The 17,561-nt window shown below is 42.7% G+C and overlaps 1 pseudogene; it reads right to left on the bottom strand.

The window, feature by feature from the left end:
* Nucleotides 1–15,677: 15,677 nt before the first annotated feature.
* Nucleotides 15,678–16,574, bottom strand: LOC118003291 (annotated as a pseudogene).
* Nucleotides 16,575–17,561: the final 987 nt, after the last annotated feature.

Below are 17,561 nucleotides of genomic sequence, written 5' to 3'. Positions count from 1 at the left end.
AACAATGAGGGGAGGACTCAGCTTGAACATAAGCTGCAACCACCTAGATGATGTCTGTGCCCATGAGGAGACTGGAGCTGTTGGATGCCCTCCAGTGAATCGTCTGTGGAAGGGACAATTTAGTGTTCCACTTATCACTGCATTTGCCTCCCAGTCCGGTCCCCCACTCGATTCTTATCTGAGTCCTGTGGAAGTGGAAGGAAGAGGGTGGAGTACTTTAAGTAAAAACTGAAAGGGATATTTAACTAAAAAACCATGTCAAAAATGGGTACACAAACTAACCTCCTTCCATGCCTCCCCACCCATGACAAAGCATAACACAAAAGTGGGGAGAACATGCCCCAGCCTCACCCCCATGGGACAGCTCTGGCACCTCCCAGGCTGCAGTGAATCAACGGCATCTGTGCCCGCAGAGGTGCAATACCCACAGAGTAGAGCGGTTCCTAGCAGAGCAGAGCCAGAGGAGAGGAAAAGGCAGAAAACTGCCGAAGTCTGTGATAACGGACCAGACCTACTCCTGAACACACGTGAGACGCCCCCTAGGGACTTTGTGGGGGAGTTTTATGTTTACCTGGAGGTCAAGTTCCACCAAAACATTTATATTAGAGGATTTTCTACATACATATTTGGATGTCTGTCGCTCCCACTCAGTTATGAGATACTTTGGTAGCAAGACCCATGGTTTTTACTACCTGGTTCATGTTTGTGGATGTTCAGTGAGTGGAAAAGGAAGAGGTGGGTGGGGAAAGGGAGGGTGGATTTGCCACAGCCAACCCTAGAAGGCCTACTCCAGTCTATTTTGGAAAACACCTCACCATCTTCTTTCCTCTTCACAGGCCAGTTTCAGGAGAGCTCCCCCAGGATTCCTGGTGGAAACGTAGAAGAGGAGGGTGAGTGGGACAAACTACAGCCCCAACTACTGCACCTGTCCATGGGCCACAACTGATACTCATTGTCTCCCTACTTGTTTTCAATCCTAAATTCCCCTCCCCCTCAGCTAGCATCTCCTCTGGTCTTAGTGGCTTACCTGACCACCACAATTTCTCAGGGGCTCAGGGTTGCTGCACTTGTCCATTTATTGTCAAAATTGAGCAAGAGAGTACTGAGAAGCACCCAAGTAGATCACTCCAGGCCAAGATGATGACTTTCCTTCTTGCCTGCTGGTCCCTGCAAACAAGGTGTCCAAAGTGCTCAGGTAGCTACTGTAGCTTAGTTCAATAGGACTCTTGCCTTGTCCTCTTGTGGAAGATTCCCCCTTTGGGGACAAATGCCTCTAACCCTGCAGAGCCCAGAGTTGTGAGATTTGGAAGCCCAAATTCTACAAGTGCCCACTGAGAGTAATGGTAGTAGGTCTCTCCTGCTTCTACCCTGTGGTTCCTGGGTCCGTGTATTCTTCTGACTGGGGACACAGCACCATATAAAGGTCTTTGATTCAAGATGTACGTAGCATCCTGGAAGATGAAGTCTATCCTCATAAAGTATTGCCTCCAAGCTGGCACTCCGAGTGGGCCTTCAGGAGGCCATTCTGATGCCCTTTCAGGCCAGCAGCTTCTGGGTGGTCCAGTCTATGACTAGATGAGTGAATCCTGTGATCAGGGACTCATTCCTGAACCTCCACTTCAGTGAGTTGGGTCCCTGATCTGACATGATATTATGTAAGATCTTGTGCTGGTGAATGAAATATTCAAAAAGCCCTCAGGTAGCGGTACTGGATAGGATCCTGTGGGCAAGAAAGGTAAACAGTACCCAGAATATATGTTAATTCCTGCCAGGATGAATCATGGCTTCTCCAGGATGGAAGGGGTTCAATGTAGTCAACTTGCTACTACATGGCCAACTGGTCTCCTGGAGGACTGCTATCATACTGGGGATATATTCAGCAGCTACAGTAGCTAGCAGTAGTCCTTGTAAGTGGGATCCTATGCTATTAGGCTCATACTAGCCTCTATATCTGCCACTGTGGCCACTTTATTCATGTGTCCTTAGTGCCAGCACTGGGTGGCTGATGACAGAGACTGGCTAAGGTCACCTAGCCAAGTGAATTTTGCCTTTCTTAGTTATTTAATGCCTCTTCTACGGTGGATGCCTTCTGGTGGGTGTTAACATGTGATACAAAGATCTTCATACTCTAGGAGCACCTGGCTGGCTCAGTCGGTAGAGCATGTGACTCTTGATCTTGTGGGTCGTGAGTTTGAGCCCCATGTTGCGTGTGGAGACTACTTAAACAAAGATCTCCATACCTTGTAGCAACTCCCATACATCTATCCATCCTTGTGCCTCTATCCCAAGCTCCTTATCCCTAATCTTCCCAAATTTCTTCTTCCAGGCCCCTACCAGCCATATAGTCCTTTCACCATTGCCCCTGAGTTCATATATATTCTAACTTTGGGGCACTTCTCTGTCCACAAAGTGGATGCCCAAGTGCACCTCCTGAAGTTCTGCCCACTGAGATCTTCTTTCACCCCTGTTTCTCAAGGTCACCCCTAAGTGAGGCTATATCGTAACTGCCATCCATTCTCAGTCACATACTGAGGCAACTCTCCACAAGCCAAATAAATACAGGATTTTTCCTTCTCCTGCAGCTGATTGTAAGGAAGCCTACATATAGCCATCAGTGCGAGCTGAGGAGGTGCTGGTCTAATGATGGTGTGATGACCTGACGTCTGGGCTGCCTGCTCAAGCAAAACTTGCTTGAACCATCTGAGCCTACTTGTGTTCAATCCCAGATGCACCAGTTCCGCCAGAGGATGGATTGTTGCTGGCTGCCTGATATTATGTCTTGGTGGGTTTGATAGAGCCTGCCTCATGATGGGTAGTTCTGACATGCGGTCACTTGGTATCCTATGATCAGGCCCTGCACGTCAGCAGTTTTTTTCAAAAGGCACATAAATCTCTCCTAGAGATGGCATGGCTGAGCTCCAACGCCCCAAGGTTGTGACTCCCAGTGGAACTCGCCATAAACTGCACAGAGCATCTTTTTCTACCACTGAAAACACTGATACCATCTATACCATCTATAGAAGCATAAAGGGACTGCTTGCACTGCAGCCTGAAACTGCTCTATAACCTTTTTCTGCCCTGAGCCCCAAGGAAAGCTGGGGACCTTTTGTGTCACCTGGTATGTGGGCCAGAACAATATTCTTGGTGTGAAATATACTGTGTCCAGAACCCAGAGAGAACTACCAGGCATTATACTTCCTTCTTCATGGTAGGAAATGCAGTAATTTCTCTTTTTCTTTGGATGGGATATGTGGCATGCCCTTGACACTGGACCCCTAAACATCGTTCTGATATGACAGGCCCCTGAACTTTATACAATTTATGTCCCACCCTCTGGAGTATATGTGTTACACCCAGGTCTCTAATGTGCTAGCCAAATTTTGCCCATCTGGCTGAATTAGTATGATGTCATCAATGTAATAGCTTCAGTGTGATGTTCTGCAGGATTGTGACAGGTGGAAAGTTAACATAACTTTGGAGGAAGACCGCAAATGTACGTATACTGTTGTATGTTCCATGTGAATGCATACTGTTCCTGAGCCACTCTTCTCATAGGGATTAAAAAAGAACCCAAAAAAATCTTAAAAAAAAAAGAAAAGAACCCATTCATCAAATCAATGTCCATAGGAAATATACCTGGGGCTGTGTTAATTTCTCTAGCAAAGATAGGAAATCTGGTGTGGGAGCTGCATAGGGCTACTCCTTGGGTGAGTTTGTGGTAGTCTACTGTTATCATCTAGGTTTCAGCTGATTTTCGCAGGGGCAATACTGGTAAATTAAATAGAAAAATGATGGGGATCCTTTAGATCCTTGAAGTTTGCCTTGCTATAGGAGGCCTCTAGCTTTTATACAAGTGCCTATTAATTACTCCTCGCCTTTATTTTTTATTTTTTTAAAGATTTTATTTATTTATTTGACAGAGAGTGAGAGAGATTGAGAACAGCAGAGGGAGCGGGAGAAGCAGACTCCCCACTGAGCAGGGAGCCTGATGCGGGGCTTGATCCCAGGACCCCGGGATCATGACCGGAGCTGAAGGCAGACGCTTAACAACTGAGCCACCCAGGTGCCCTGACTCCTTGTCTTTAAAATAATTTTTTCCATAAGGCCTCAGTGAAGCTTAATAATTGCCCACCCAGTCCCATCCTGCCGTTTCCTTCCCCCCGGGTCTCTCAGGTGCCTCGTACATTCCCTTCTGGAAGCATACCGTCCCAGTTCACCACCAGTGAAAGTCTTCACACCTGGACCACCACTTCACGCTAAGAGTTATCTGTGCCCCAGGTCCCGGCGGCGAGGGGGTCCTCGGTGCTAGGCTAGCAAAGAGAAAGATGACTCCAAAACCCCATCCCATCACCTGCTTTCTCAGACCACCCCTACATTCCTGCTCCTCTTGGAAGCAGGCTCTTCTCGTGGAACAAGCCCATGAGGATGAGCAGGAGGGTGCTCTTAGGATCCACAACTGTGTAAGGTGAGACAGAAGCAGAATTGTGCAGAAGGAGAAGCTGGGCTGATGTGCCGGCCTGAACGGTAATCCAACGGAATGTGAATTCTTCTGTTATTGAACTAGATGGCAATGCATTGTGTTTATTATGCAATAACATGATACCCATGCTAAAAGAATGCAATATATATTGACAAAACACCCAACACTACATTCTCAATTCATAGGAGAACAACCATCAGAAAAACTAGAAAATTTAAAAGGGAATATAAGCTACGTGAGATATTTAAAACAGACTATCTCATTACATCAGAATTTCTTCAAGATGGTAGAGAAGGCAAGTGAACTGTAACCAAAGTTACTGAGTCATTCATTTGTTAGCCAAACAAGGAGGGCCGTTTACTGATGGCAAATTCCTTAAATTGGGCCTGACTGCAGCAGCTGACAAAATGTGTGCAGAGAGAATGAACTTGTTTGCTACTATGAGATTTGGGGGCAGAAGAGAAGGGGTGGGGGGGAGGAAGTCAGTAATCAATTGAGAGCCAAAGCAGATTATTTCCAGTAGCTTTCCCTGGCTTTTGATGAGTTAACAGATGTTACTGATACCGCTCACTTAGTATTGTTTATTCGAGGAGTCAATGCCAAATTTGAAATGACTGTAGGATGGGCCTTTGTGAAAAGTCTGAATGAACAGGATATTTTCAAAAAAGTTGAGAAAACACTAATTCAGTACAACCTGAAGTGGAATCTGCAAAGATGTATTACAACTGATGGTGGTAAAAGTATGTGTGGAGCAGAGAAAGCTCAGTTAGACAAATGTAAAAGCTTGTGAAAACATAAGGCGTGCAGAGCCTGTAGGGGTCCACTGTGTTGTGCCTCAGCAGCCGTTTCATTGAAAATATTTTGAATCTATCACGTGTCGTTTGCTCACAGTGCCAATAGTGAACATCATGCGTTCTAGTGGAATATTGTCAGTTCCACAATTTTTTGTGTGTCAGAAATAGAAGCTGAATATTCTGACTTGTCCTGTCACACAGCAGTTTGATGGCTTAGCAGTGGGAAGGTTTTATTGCCATACTTCCGCCCAAGACCAGACTGAAATTGTACTCAAATGTTTATAACAGCTTAATTTATCACAGCTCCAAACTGGAAATAATCTAACCACTTATTCACTGGGAGATTCATGGAACAAATTGTGATCTGGTGTAATCATTTGTGCTGTGGACTGAATTATATCCCCCAGAACTCATACATTGAAGACTTAACCCCCAATTTGATATTTGACGATGGGGCCTTGATAATTAGGTGTGGAGGAGGCCATGAGGCTGGAGCCCTCGTAATGGGATTAATGTGCCTGTGCCCTCTCCCCCATGTGATGACCCAGAGAGAAGCTGGCCATCTGCGAGACTGGAAGAAAGTCCTCGCAAGAACCCAACCATGCTGATACCCTGATCTCAGACTTCTAGAACTGTAAGAAAACATATCTCTCTTGTTTAAGTCACCCAGTCTATGGTATTTTGTTAGAGCTTCCCAAAATGACGACGGATGGTCTATTGCATCCACTGTAAAGCCGTGAACAAGGTACACAGTACTGTCACATGCAACTCCGTGGATCAAGCTCAAAAGCACTGTACTAAATGAAATAAGCCAGACACAAAAGACGTATGATTCTATTTACATGAGAGTCTGTAAAAGGCACAACTGCAGGAACAGAAAACAGGTAAAGCGTTTCTAGGAGTTAGGCCTGGCAAATGGGCATAAGAGAACGTTCTAGGGAGATTAAAAGGTTCTATATCATGATTGTAGTATATGCAATGGCTGTATACATTTATCAAAACTAAAAAAAAACTGTGCATTTAAAATTGGTGAACTTTACTATGTGTAAATTTCGCCTCAATAAAGTTGATTAAAACACATGCACACACAAACATGCACAGCAGGTCACCATCTTGAAATCTCTGCTTGTATAATTTACAATCAGGATGTTGGTAGAAACATAACTTAAACATTTCATTTTAAAATCCGACCCATGTCCTCCACCCAATCCATCAGCAAATCCTGTTGGTTTTAGCTTTCTGCTTCCACTCAGGTCCAAGCCCCGTTCTTTCTCCCTGGGACCATTGCAGCAGCCTCCCAGCTAGTCTCTGAGCCTCTGCTCTTGCCTTCACAGGCTATCCTCCTCAGAACAGAGACGCTTTTAAAATATAAACCACATTATACCATCTCTGTTCAAAACCCTCCCCCATCACACTGAGGAAAAAAAATCCAAAGATCTTGCAATGGCTTCAAATCTTTCCTTGATCTGGCCCCTGCTTGACTCTCTGATTTATCTCTTTTCTCCCACTTCAGGTACTCTTTCTATTCTGTCTCCAACACAGAAGCATACTCCTGCCTTGCAGCCTTTGTACTTGCTGTTCCCTCTGTCTGGAATGCTTTTCTTCCAGAGCTTCCACATAGTTTGCAGTCACTCTTCATTCAGGTCTCAGCTTAAATACTACCTCCCAGAAGAGGCTTTCTTCAACCACTGATATGTAGCCCCCTCTCCATTTTCTCCTTCTCCTAACTATGTTTTATTTTTCAGGGCAAGGGCTTTATTCAATTCATTGCTGGATCCCTTGCACCTAGCACAGTATCTGGCACATGTAAATGCATACTTCATGGATGAACAAATGAATAGATGGATGAACAGATGAGCTTTTTGCTATGAAGCCTTCTTAGACCTCCCAGCCTGCACTTATCTCTCCCTTTTCCTCATCCCTCTGGCTTTGGTTGTCTTTGTGTCTTTGTTTTCTAACAACAGCTTTATTGAGATATAATTCATGTGCCATATAATTTACCCATTTAATTTTTACAGATAACATTATTTTTGGTAAATTCAGAGTTGTGCAACCATCACCCCAGTCAATTTTAAAATATTTTGATCACCTCAAAAAGAAACCTCAAACTCTGGCTGTTGCACCCCCATCACCCCACTTCCCAAACCTTAAACAGCCACTCATCTACTTTGTCTATGGATTTGCATATTATGAACATTTTTTTATAAATGGAGTCATATAATTTGTGCTCTTTGGTGACTAGCTTCTTTCACTTAGCACAATCTTTTCAAGGTTCACCCACGTTGTAGCATGTATCCATATTTTATTCTTTGTAATGACTGAATAATATCCTATTACATGGGTATACTACATTTTATTTATCCATTCATCAGTGGACATTTGGGGGTTTTTTTTCACTTTGGATGTGTTTTCATTTCTCTAGGGTTAGAATTAGCAACGTTATGTCTAACCATTTAAGGAACTGCCGAACTGTTTTCCAATGTGGCTACATCATGTTACATTTCCACCAGCACCCTGTGAGTGCTCTGATCCCCATATCTCTTCAATTGTATTCATTGATCTATATGTGGTTTTGCTGTCTTGCCACAATACAAATATTTCACTGTATTTCTGGGACCAGTTTGAACCCTAGGTTGTTATTGACCTTGTTATTGGTTAATGTTTAATATATGTGAAACTCACTACCTCAACTGAACCGCAAACTCTTTTAGGACAGAGTCTATGTTTTGTACATATTCTCCTTCATCCCATGGTGAACTACCAGGCGTGCAGCAGGTGTTCAATAATTATTTGTTAATTGTCTGAAGGAATAACAACAGAAGTTGGCAACAACTGTGAAAGGAGAAAGGAAAGAAGGAAGGAAGGAAGAAAGGGAGGGAGGGAGGGAGGGAGGGGAAATGAATTAAGGGCCACAAGGGAAGTTAGAATCTAATCGTTTGAATTTTAAATACTATAATGAAAGGTCAGGCACCAAAAATCTCATTCTTTTGCTTCTCCTTGAAAAAGTAACTCATTGTGAGGTTTTCCACATGCAAAAGAATGAAGCTAGACCCCTTCTTTATACCATACACAAGAATTAACTCAAAATAAACCATAGATCAAAACATAAGAGCTTAAACTATAAAATTCTTAGAATAAAACATGAGTAAATCATCTTGACCTTAGGTTAGGTAACACCAAAAGCATGAGTGGCAAAAGAAAACATTGATAAATTAGACTTTATTGATATTTAAAACTTTTGTACTTCAGGAGACACCATCAAGAAAGTGAAAAGACATCCCACAGAATGGGAGAAAATACTGGCAAATTATATATCTGATAAGGGATTGTATCCAGAATATATAAAGAACTCTTCCAACCCAATAATGGAAAAGAACCCAATTTTTTAAATGGGCAAAGAATCTGAGTAGACTTTTTCCCATAGAATATATACAAATGTCTTCATGTGCCAATAAGCACATGAAAAAACTTGACATCATTAGTCATCAGGGAGATGTAAATCAAAACCACAATGAGATAGCACTTCACACGCACTAGAACAGCTATCCTCAAAAAGACAGATAATCCCACAACTGTTGAGGAGGATGTGGAGAAAGTCGAACCTGATGCAGCCAATTGGGTGAACAATCTGGCAGCTCCCCAAATGTTAGACATAGAGTTACCATATGACCAGTAAATTCCATTCCTAGGTGTGTGCCCAAGAGAAATGAAAATGTGTGTTCACACACAACTTGTACACGAATGTTCATAGCAGCATTATTCATAATAGCCAAAAAGGGAAAACAACGCAAGTGACCATCAACTGATGAATGGATAAATAAAATGTGATATGTTCACACAATAGACTATTGTTCAGTAATAAGGAGATAATGATGCATGCTACCACATGAAGGAACTTTGAAAAGATCATGCTAAGTAAAAGAAGCCAGTCACAAAACAGCACAGAGTATATGATTCTGTATGAAATGTCCAGAATAGGCAAATCTGTAGAGATAGAAAGTAGATGAGTGGTTGCCTATGGCTGAGGAGGGCATGAGTAATGGGGAGTGACTGCTAATGGGTATGTACTTTCAGGGAGGGCGTAATGAAAATGTCCAAAATTGTGGTGATGGTTGCACAACTCTGTGAATATACTAAAACCCATCAAACTGTACACTTTAAGTGTGTAAATTGCATAGGATATAGATACACACACAACATAGACACACACACATCACACATGAAGGTGAGGGATGTTATGATAAGTTCTCTCATTTATTTTCTGTTTTAACAAATCATTTCAAAAAGGTGGTAATTTAATCATTGATAATTACAAAGGTCTTGTACACATCTTGTACACCAACCTAGGCCCACCAGTGTTTCAGGACTCTGTGAGTGAGCATTGCTGTTTTACACCTTAATTTGATCTACTTAATACCCCTCAGTTCTCTCTGATACCCATCTATATGGCTCAAGTTCACTGCTTCCCAGAGCCACCCCAGAATTTCTGTATTTGAGTATTTTAAGGGCAGCAGTCTGGTTGGAAGAAAAAGAGATCCAAGGATTTGTCGAAGCTGTGCTTGCACAGCAGACCCACTTTTTCACTTCGCATTTGGAGGCTGAGGGAGATTGGATCCCAGAGTACTGTTTCTGGGTGGTCCCCTCCTCTGCTTCAATAAGGGCCACATAACAATGGGCCTATATTCATATTTTCAAGGCTCATCCAAGTTCTCAACAAGCAATCGTTTTGCTATGACATTCACTGACTTCCTAAATATAGCACATGAAAATGGTCCTACATTTTAGCAGTGTTTGCCAACAGGACTTCTTTCTTTTTTTTTTTTTTTTAAGATTTTATTTATTTATTTGAGACAGAGCGAATGAGAGAGACAGAGAGCACATGAGAGGGGGGAGGGTCAGAGGGAGAAGCAGGCTCCCTGCTGAGCAGGGAGCCGGATGCGGGACTCGATCCAGGGACTCCAGGATCATGACCTGAGCCGAAGGCAGTCGCTTAACCAACTGAGCCACCCAGGCGCCCCAGGACTTCTTTCTTTGTGCTAAAAATAGAGATGATTTTAACTATGCCACTTTCAGATTCTCCTTTCAACTCATCTTTTCCTTCCAATGTGTTGTCATTTCTCTATTTGGAAATCATGACCGTGAAACCTCGAACATTTATGGGTTATGCAAACAGCTTCCCTTGGTGTATTTTTAATAGTCACTGCTCTTATTATTACCAGATGTCAAAATCCCAAATGATAACAGAGTGACAGATTTTAAGGGTAAGATTATTTGGGTAAGAGAAATGTGATATTTTTATTCTCTGAGAGATAGCAGGTGTCTGACCTGGGTTTATATCCAGGATGTCTTAGACAGGTTCCTTGATTTTGCCAACCTCTGTATCTTCACTGGTCAGAAAGTGTTGTGAATGTCTTCCTCATAGGGTTTTGGTGAGAAATGGGTGTGAGTTCATGTTGTACTAGTTTTCTACTGCTGTGTAACAAATTACCCTCCGCATTTGGCATCTTGAAACAACATTTATTATATTAGAGTTTCTGAGGGTTAGGGAATCATACAATGGCTCAGCTGGGTGGTTCTGGCTCAGACTTCCAAGACCACCTGGGTAGCTGTTGGCAGGAGGCTGCAATGCCTTACCACAGGGACCTATCTATGTGGCTTTTCCCAAAGGCAGAGATCAGAGAGATAGATAAAGACAGAGATAGCGGGGCACCTGGATGGCTCAATCAGTTAAGCATCTGCATTCGGCTCGGATCATGATCTCGGGGTCCTGGGATCAAGTCGTGTCGGGCTCCCTGCTCAGCGGAGAGTCTGCTTCTCCCTTTCCCTCTGCCCTGCTTGTACTCTCTCTCTCTCAAATAAATAAATAAAATCTTAAAAAAAAAAAAAAAAGCAGAGATACCAAGATGTAAGCTGCAGTCCTTTACAACCTAAGCTTGGTAGTGACATATCATCATGACTGCCATATTCCCCCTGTCACACTCACCGATCCTGATAGAGTATGAGAGAGGACTACATAAGGGTGAAAATAACAGGAGGCAGGGATCGTTGGAGGCCATCTTGGAAGCTGGCTACCACCTAAGCAGGGACACCTGGACACAACTTCAACAACCATTTATTGAGCAGTTATATGCAGGCTCTATTCTGAGCCCAGAGGGTAAGAGAGACCTAGTCCTCACCCTCAAGGGCTTCCATTCTAGAAGCTCATAGTAAGTGCTTAAGAAGTAGGTTTCCCCTAATGAGAAAGAAACAAGAGTACTTTATAAAAAGAGACCTTGCCAATCAGAAGTACAGCCAACTAATTCTCACTTGGGAAAGTTGGGAAACCCTCCCCATATGTGTCAATTACAAGATGGAAGACTTTGCAGTGTTCAGTTTAGAAGCTGTGAATTTATAAGAAGAATCCTAGCTGAGGGGTGCCTGGGTAGCTCAGTTGGTTGGGGTCTGACTCTTGATTTCAGCTCAGGTCATGATCTCAGGGTCGTGAGATCGAGCCCTGTGTTGGGCTCCACGCTCAGCGTGGAGTCTGCTTGGGATTCTCTCTCTCCCTTACCTCTGCCCCTCTCCCTGCTTGCTCTCCCTCTCTCTCTCTCTCAATAAATAAAATTGTTTTTTTAAAAAAGAATCCCAGCTGAAGTAAAGACATCCATTATAATTATCTGTGAAAAAAAGGTATAATAAACACGCTGATTTTATCTACCATCGTGAAAAAGTGGTTATTTTCCAAAACAATTCTTTCAGACATTGGCTGCATCTCTAGGCACACTAATAAACAAGGTTCTAAAGTTATGGCATTCTTAGCTCCATGTGAAAGCAGCTAAGATGGGATCTCTGTTTGGTCATGGCTCATCTCCTGTCAATTTTGTTGATATTTAATATAATGTATATATAGACATGTATAGATTTTATGAGAAGGTAACTTTGAGTTTAACATCTTCTAGAATGCATTCTGACTGCTCCCAGTTTGTCCCAATTAGTGAGTTTTTACTCTCCTGATACTTTACTTGTGCTAAAATATTCAGATTTCAGGCTCTTAGAGGAGACATGTATGATTCATGGGATTAATGGCAAAGGAATATGCCTACATTATCAAATTAGACTTGCATTTTGCTAGCCTTCTTAATGCTGAAGTGAAGCTTGAGCTTTATACATAAATATTGAAGTCTTATTCTGAGCTTAATAAAACATGCATATCTTTCCAATATACTCATAGATAGAAATGAATACTAAAACATTTGTTGGTGCAGAGAGCCTGCAGGTGCCCAAGAGATACCATCCGAAGTCCCACTGGATGGCTGTCTTTCCCTGTAATGTCCTCAGCCAGACTTTCAGGGCACCTGAAGTCTCTGTGGTTTAGATCTTTGCTGAGCTTGCTATCCTTCACCAGTCCTGTAGAAGATGCAGGAGAGGAGACTGATAGCTCCTCTGATCTCATAGATTTAATGAAAGACACTTGTCCCATAGTCTCCTCTTCCATGAGAAAGGGTAGGGATTATGTCTGGTTATTCACAGATGTATTCTCAGTGCTTAGGAAATGGATTTCAAGTTATCGTCATTAGGATCCCTGAGAACTAATCATCACTTGGCCCCCAGGAGTCTCCATACTCACCTCACACACCATGAAACTGTAATGAGAGCCTTGGGGCCAGACCTTCCACAGTGCCCACATTGCTGCCTCCCTGCTTTGCTGGTGACCCTTTTCATTTCCAAGACCCTACCCCAGTTGTTCCCAATATTCAGCCCAAGATGAGAAAAATAAAAATGATGCAATGAGTTTTTCACAAAACTCAATGGAAAGGACTATTTATTCTGAAACTGATCTTTTCTTTTTTCGGTGTTAATATGTTTCCTCTTATATCAAGTGATGATAGTAGATAGTAATTTTTAAAAAAATGTCCCACTTGGCGGGGGTTCCTGGGTGGCTCAGTCGATTGAGTGTCTGCCTTCAGCTCGGGTCATGATCCCAGGGTCCTGGGATCGAGCCCCCACATCAGGCTCCTTGCTCAGTGGGGAGCCTGCTTCTCCCTCTCCCTCTCTGCTCCCACTGCTTGTGCTCTCTCACTCTCTCTATCAAATAAATAAATTACATCTTAAAAAAAAATAAATAGATGTCTCACCTAGCAACACAGAATAGTGGCAGTCCCATATGATGTCCCTATTGTTTTTTCTTAGATCTTGAATTCCAAAAGTCTGAGAACCATTGTCATACAAGACCTGTTCAATCCCCACTTCGTTCTTGAGGACATCCTGATCATTCAGGGCTTACTTTTCCTTTCTTTAAAAAAAGAGAGTTTGTGTATTTTCCCTCTAAAGTCATAAGTATATAGTGTAAGACAATCGGTGAATTTAAAAATGCATAAAGAAGAAAATAGACATTCTCTATAATCCCACTTCTTAGAGGAAGTAAATTTAATAGTCTGAAAGATGACTTTCTATTCTATTTGCTGAGTTTATCATTTAACTCTTTAAAACAAAAATGGAATTATTTTGCATAAGCTGTTTGGTAACTTCATGATACTCCATCCTTCCCCCTCCTGCTCCACAATTAAGTGCTGACTTGGCCCAACACGTACATGAATGAGCATTTAATCCTCACAACAACCCGATGAGGTGGGTACTGTTATTATTCCATCTTTGTAACTGAGGCTCAGAGAGGTTTTGGTACACACCCATTTCACAGACCTGCTAAATGCTAGAGCCTGGATTCTGACCAGGGGTGCCTGGCACTGGGGTTCAAACTATAAAACAGTGTGAATCAGTTCATTTCCATTATATGGATTTACCGCAATTTATTTAACCAGCCTTATACTTTTGTATAAGGCTCCTCTTTTATTTTTTATTTTTTATTTTTTTAGTTTTTGGTATTATAAATAAAGCTTCAGTGTACAACCTCAAGATTGAATCTTTATGTACATTATCTGTAAGTATTTCCCTGACTAGTTTCTAGCAGAAGGTATGCTGGGTCAAAGAGACTGCAGAGTTTTAAGTCTTTGGCAAGTTTTGCAAAATTGCATTTCAGATTGTTGTGCCGTTTCAGAATGTTGTACCCCTTGACACTCCTTCCAACAGGCTATGATAGGGCCAGTTTTTTTGCCAATACTGGGAATTTTGGGGTTTTTGATTTTTAAATCTTTGCCAATGTGAGAGGCCAAAAATGATTACTCATAATGCTTTAATTTGCTTTTCTTTTGTTACCAATGTGGTGGGTACATTCTAAGGTTACCCCCAATGATCCAAACCCTGTATAATCCCCTACCCTTGAATGTCTATGATTTGTTTCTAACAAGTATAGCAAAAGTGAATGGATTTTGCAGATGTAATTGAAGTTCTAATCAGTTGATTTGGGGTTCATGAAAAGTAAGTAGGCCTTACTTAATTAGGTGAACCCTTTAAAAGGGCCCCCTCAAGGGGCACCTGGGTGGCTTAGCCAGTTAAGCGTCTGACTTCAGCTCAGGTCATGATCTTGGGGTCCTGGGATCAAGCCCCTCAATGGGCTCCCTGCTCAGCGGGGAGTCTGCTTCTCCCTCTCGCTCTCCCTTTCCCCCTGCTTGTGCTCTCTCTCCCTCTCAAATAAATAAATAAAAACCTTAAAAAAAAAAGTCCCCCCCCAAAAAAAGTCCCCATCAAGTTGGAAACTCAACTCAGCAGAATCTCTCTCTTTCTCTCTCTCTCTCGCTCGCTCGCTCTCCCTTGCTGCTGCTGCTGATTTTGAAGAAGCAAGCTGTCATGACATAATGTTGCAAGTAAATGAATTCTACCACCAGTCTGGGAGCTTGGAAGATTATCTTTCCTAGTCAAGCCTCATATGAGAATGCAGCCCAGCCAACACCTTCATTTCAGCTTTGTAAGACCCTGAGCAGAGAACCCAATTAAGCCATGTCCAGAATTCTGAGTTACAGAAACTGGGAGACAATAAATGGGTGTTACTTTAAGCTACTGAGTTTATGGTGCAACAATAATTTTTTCATGTGTAATTGATAATGCTTTCTTCTTCTTTCCAGTGCATTTTTCTGTTAGCATTCATCACTTTCTTATTTAAGTCATTAATACATTAAACCTTTTTTTTGTTTGAAGATTTTATTTATTTATTTGACAGACAGAGAGACACAGCGAGAGAGGGAACACAAGCAGGGGGAGTGGGAGAGGGAGAAGCAGGCTTCCTGCGGAGAAGGGAGCCCGATGCTGGGCTCGATCCCAGGACTCTGGGATCATGACCTGAGCCGAAGGCAGATGCTTAATGACTGGGCCACCCAGACACCCCATTAAACCTCTTTTTGTAAGGTTATCAACCCATTTGTCTGTCATAAATAATAAACAGCAATAAACATTGCTTTTTTTGTAAGAGAAGTAAGCCTACATTTCCTTGTTTCACAAATAAAGTTAGCTGAATTGGTTGCTTTTGGTGATTAGTCTAAGAGACCAAATCCCATATCCTCATTGGACTCCTCCAACTCTGCCTTTGCTTCAACTTTGGCTGGGGCTGTGGCCACAGATGCAGATGGATCAGCCAAGAAGGCCATGACCGTTTTCAGCAAGTGGGAAGGTGTCATCAGCCTTCACAGACAAAGCCAGGACCCGCTTGTATCCATTGATGGTAGAATGGGGCACTGATGCAGTAGTGGGGTAACCTAGCTGCAGACAGATGTGGCAACACGCACACCCTCTGGGAAGTGAAAATGCAGTTTCCCCTGTCGTGTCAAGCACTTCAGGGGTGTAGATGCTGCCCTTGCCAAACACCTGCTAGATGATCAGCCCAAAGCCCCAAGGAGAAGGGGGAGAGGTTCAGCATGCTCAGCAATGTGGCTTCACTGGCTCCCACTTTGTCTCCAGTCTCAAGCAGCTGCACATCACTCAGGAGTTCAATAGTGCCCCTGGAGATTTTAGTGGTGATGCCGAAAGCTTGGAAGAAGGAGGTCTTCTCGGGCCCCAGACCAGTGTCCTGAGCTGGCACAGCGACTTCACAGGGGGCTATGGCGCCAGCACGGGCGGCAGCTGGCACCTTATTGGCCAGCAGCATGTCCCTGATCCCAGTGAAGTCCTCCTTGGTGACACAAAACCCATATTCCCCCAGTTATGAGGCAACAGGTTCTCCAGAGCTGGGTTGTTCTCCAGATGCCCTTGGATGGCCTTGTTCTTGCCCATCAGCACCACAGCCTTCCCGTGGAGGGACGTGCGGATCTGCTGCATCTGCTTGGAATCCATGTTGTCTGCTCCCACGTGAAGCATTTTGGATAATCACCCAAGAGTTGGATGATCTTAAGGAAGCAGCTGGACTTCCAGGTCACCCTGTCTTCCCTGGGCATCATGGTGCTGTGTCAGGGATTGCCATGCAGGGTTTAAAGACGATGCCACCCTCATGGGGATGCCTGGAAAGCACAACAGTCATTGCACTTTTATGCGGTCAAACTCATTGGTCTTTCCCGTCTGGGGTCTACCTTCCTTGTGCCACTTGGAAGGCCCATCCTCATCCCAAGGTTACAGGAAGAGTCACGTATATTTTTGTCTAGTGCCTTTGTGGTTTTATCATTACATTTAAATCTTTAATCCATCTGAAGAAGGTTTTGGTAAATGGTGGGGTGCAGAGAGGTCTGACTTTAAATTTTTTCAAATGCACCAGTAATATATACTGAATCATTGCTTGCTTTTCCATTGAATTCCTATCAAACCAAAAGTCTGATTTTTGGCCTTTTCAATGTTACATTAAATCTGCCAAGTTCTGAGCGCCTGGGTGGCTCAGTCGTTAAGTGTCTGCCTTCAGCTCAGGTCATGATCCCAGGGCCCTGGGATCGAGTCCCACATCGGGCTCCCTCCTCGGCGGGAAACCTGCTCTCCCTCTCCCACTCCCATTGCTTGTGTTCCCTCTCTCTCTGTGTCTCTCTCTGTCAAATAAATAAATAAAATCTTTTAAAAAAATAAAAATAAAAAAATAAATCTACCAAGTTCTGCTTTAGTATCAAACTATTTTCATTATTAGAACTTTATACTGCATTTGAATATCTAATAGGGAAAAGCACCGTTCATTTCTCTTCTTTTAGAAACTGTCCTCACTAATTCTCACACATTTCTTTTTTCATTTTATCTTTTGAATTATTATGTCAAATTCCACTGGCATTTTAATTATATTTGTGGTATACCAAATTACATTTATGGATTTATACATTTATAGATAAATTGGAGGAAAACTGTTGTCATATATATATAATTCTATACTGGAACATATTTTGGTACTCCATGTGTTTTTTGTTTTACATGGCCCTAGTCAAGAAAGTTTTCTTCATATAGACTTTTTA

Source organism: Mirounga leonina, unplaced genomic scaffold (assembly GCF_011800145.1).
Source record: "Mirounga leonina isolate KUSES-001 unplaced genomic scaffold, KU_Mleo_1.0 Mir_91, whole genome shotgun sequence".
Classification (NCBI taxonomy): Eukaryota; Metazoa; Chordata; class Mammalia; order Carnivora; family Phocidae; genus Mirounga; species Mirounga leonina.
This window is presented reverse-complemented; position numbering and strand designations above follow the sequence as displayed.